This window comes from Oryctolagus cuniculus, chromosome 5 (genome assembly GCF_051225735.1).
Source record: "Oryctolagus cuniculus isolate XC-2025 breed Fujian yellow rabbit chromosome 5, ASM5122573v1, whole genome shotgun sequence".
Lineage (NCBI taxonomy): Eukaryota > Metazoa > Chordata > Mammalia > Lagomorpha > Leporidae > Oryctolagus > Oryctolagus cuniculus.
The window spans coordinates 54,233,659-54,237,570 of NC_142871.1; positions in this window are offsets into that span (position 1 = coordinate 54,233,659).

Below are 3,912 nucleotides of genomic sequence, written 5' to 3' on the forward strand. Positions count from 1 at the left end.
ATTAGGGAAAGCATATCAGGTTATTCTAGAAACATCAAAGGAGTCAAACCATTTGGAAATACTAAAGAAGACTGCCCTACTAATTTCAATAATTGTGAAACAGTCAAGGAGTATTGAAAGCTATAGTAATGACATCCGTGGGCCTGAGTTACAGGGACTTGCATCCTTTAGATATATGTAAGGAGCCTGATTTCCATTCTCAGATCTTTGTTGACACCTACCTCTCTTTTGTTTTTCTCTTATTCTCCTCTGGTTTGTTTTTTCTATTGAAAAGCTGGTTATGGTTGTGGAACTTTCCAGAGATCTTATCAATCCAGTTAGTATATAAATTAATTTTCCAGAATTGTCCTTTTTTAAAAAGCTTTATTTATTTATTTGAGAGTCAGAGTTACAGACACAAAGAGAGAGGTCTTCCATTCACTGGTCACTCCCCAGGTGGCTGCAAAGGCGAGAGTTAGACCAATCTGAAGCCAGAAGGCAGGAGCTTCCTCAGGGCCTTCCACATTGGTGCAGGAGCCCAAGCACTTGGGCCAATATCCACTGATTTCCCAGGCCATTAGCAGAGAGCTGAATTGGAAGACACAAAGCAGCACCCATATGGGATGCCAGCACCACACTGAGGCTTAGCCTATTATACCATAGCACTGGCCCCCAGAATTGACCTTTCTAAGTGATGCCCTTTCAGTATACTTAGCTTTTTAAAGACAAATATTAAAAATGATTTGTCTGCATTTTGTGTTTTAATAACCAATATTTGCCTCGGGCCTGCCCTATAGCTCTCCCGGGTTATTCACCTATTTGTTAGTCTGCTGTTTTCCACATAAACTGATCTTTGATAATAATTCTCAGGTTTTCACTAAATATAGAATTTGATCATAGGGAAGATTTTAATCTTTTCAATGTGAGAATATTTACTGATATGGGAATAGAATTTAATCTAAGGATAATTTATGCTTGTAAATATTGAGCCTGTCTCATTTCTCACAAGGCCTGTAAATTAAGACAATACTAGTAAAACAATCCACTTTGTGTGGTTGGCACAACTGTGAAGACCAATTGGAGAAGACTACTTGCTAACACAAATAGTTCAGGCACAAAGTTCTGATTTTATAACAAATTGTACGAAATCTGTGAATTGAACTGGAAGGTTTAGCACTTTTTGAGGTACTTGGGATCATTTCCCTGCTTTCTTGCTCTTGGTCTCAGCGTCTCTCTCTCTCTCTGTCTCTCCCTCTCTCTTGCTCTAGTTCTCGCTCTTGTTCTCTCACTTTCTCTTCCTTCCTCCCTCCCTCCCTCTGCTTTCACTGCCCTCCTTTCTCTTTCTGTTGTCATTATCAACTATGAGACTTCTAAAGCAGTCAGTGATAACACTCCCCACCCGTGAGTGATTAAGACAACACCCCAAAGCCATTGTTGTAGATTTCTCCTTTAAATGTTAAACAATGACAGATGCATTTAACAGCTGATAGGAATCAGGATAAATGGCTGATTGCAGCCATGGTCAAGAAAAGTACAAGAATGGGAGTAGGCAGGGATAGGGGAAGTTGCTCAGCATGCTACAGAAACATACAGGACAGGCCCCATCACAAAGAATTATCCAACCTCAGATGCCCAGTGGTGGCCCTTTTGAGAAGCCCTGCTCTATGTAAACATACTCGCATTGGGAGAGAAAGACAGAAAGACATCCTACTCCTTTCATCTAGGCAAATAATACTAGTTCATAAATGTTTGACCCAATTCTAATCTGAATCTATTTATATTCATCTTTAATTATAATATTTCAAATGGATCAAAAACTTGCAATTACTAAAAGCAATAAAATACATTTCCCGTTATAGATCCCCTGCAGCTCCTAGTTTTTGCCTTGCAGATGGCCTGTGCACATACACATGGACAGCATCCCCCAACCCTGGGATTCTTTCTTGAAGAAGTGGCCACAGTACTACCTGGGATGAGGCCAGGAGACACCAGCAAATGACACAGAAGGAAGAGTCACAAATCGTCCCCTTTCACCCTGCAGTAAGCACAAGTGAAAACCCTTTGGGTAAGATTTCATTGTAAATCTCCCTAGCTTCCCACTTGGTTAATGATAGTGTACTTTTTTCCTAAAAGCAACGTGGTCCCACCACTGGTTCCCATATGCAAAAGCTTCTTGCATCATCCTGACAACCTTATGATGCTCATTTTAAGAAAAATGAAACACAAGATTAGACAGGCAAAGAGACTGCCTAAGATCATACAACTAACAAGGTACAGAACTGGAATTTGAATCTAATAAGATGGATCAGAGAGGTTTCACTCAATCACTAGACTCTGGCCTCCAGTTAGTAAGTCAGGCCACGACTGGGATAGACAGAGATGCCTTCTGAGTGCAATCTGGACTCCAAGGTGAGGCTCTTTCTTCCCATTTTCCCCTTATTGAAACTGTCCCTTAGCTTAACAACCAACCCTAAGAAGCTTTATATATTTATTTCTTTGCTTCTATTTTAAAGGCAGAGACAGAGACGGACTGAAAGAGGTGTCCCATCTGCTGGTTCACTTCCCAAATGCCTGAACAGCTGGGGCAGGGCCAAACAAAGCTAGGAGCCTGTAACTAAATTGGGGCCTCAAACATGATCACAGGGACCCATCCCCTGAGCTGTCACCTGCCACCACCAGCAGGAAGCTGGAAGCAGAGTGGAGCTGGGACCAGGCACTCCAATATGGAATGTGTCGTTAAGGCTGTCACAGAACTTTAGAGGAAAACTAATTCTGGAAAATCCCCGCTCTCCTGCGTAGGGGATTAAACAGTATCTAAAAGGCCCTTAGCACAAAATTAGGAGGTGACAGATCCAGGGAGGCCAACCAAGGTGGGTGGCACAGACCGTGGCTCCCAGAGGGTCTTATCTCCACACAAATGTCTCCCAGCAGTGGCTGTGCCTGCTTTCTCTAGCTGCACACCATCCTGGACACACTGGCAGGAGCACAAGGCCCTCAGCCAGTCCTGTGGGGACACTTCACATCACGCCCGTATGTCAATGGCAGGGAGCCCAGAAGGATGCTGGGGCTTCACAACATTCCAAAGGAGTTGACATTGGGACCTATTGTGAATGTACACCAATATTTGTAAAGCCAGGTCCTCAGGACTCTGGGTAAATGCAATCATATTCAGGCCCAAAAGTCTAGTCTGATAGAGTGTGGGAAGCTAACAAAGAATTAAGCTGAGAGTTCATAGCTGACCTCAGAGTGTGCTCCCCAGAGATTAGGAAAGAAATAAAGACACAAAGTACTCCACTGAATCGGCTGCCCCATTTTTCATAAGGAACATTCAACTTAATGAAAAATAGCCAGGTCTTACTCACAATAATAGCTACCCTTTATTTCCTTCCCATGGGCCAGAAAACTGCACACACTTGTTTCTTGTTCTTCCTGGTAACCCTGCAAGGCAGGAGCTATCATTTGCATCTTACAAGTGAGGAGCATGAGGCTCAGGAAGGTCATGTACTTAGCCAAGATCACACAGCTAGTGTTACTCAGGATTCCAACCTGGGTCTGCTTTTTCCACCATGACATCCTCCTGTCCACACTGCTCTGAGTCACTGGGGTGGAAGAAAAAATACATACGTGGTTTTCCTGCCCAGTTCCTTGCACAGAGCTCCTGAGACCTTTGTGATTCTCTGGGTGACACGAGTGAGAGGAACACTTTTAGGTGTATTTCATCTTAATACCCACTTTCCTAACACAAGAGCTTCTAGGAATCCTGTGTATTCTGTGTGGAGTGTCTTTTTTATGCTAATGAGGTGACTGGTGGTTGAGGACTTTCAGAATGGGGACTGGTTACCAGAAAGACCAAGACATGATTAGAGGATAGAACTTTCAGTCCCACCTGACAGGATGTGGAGACTGAGTTAACTGTCAGTGATTCAATCGATC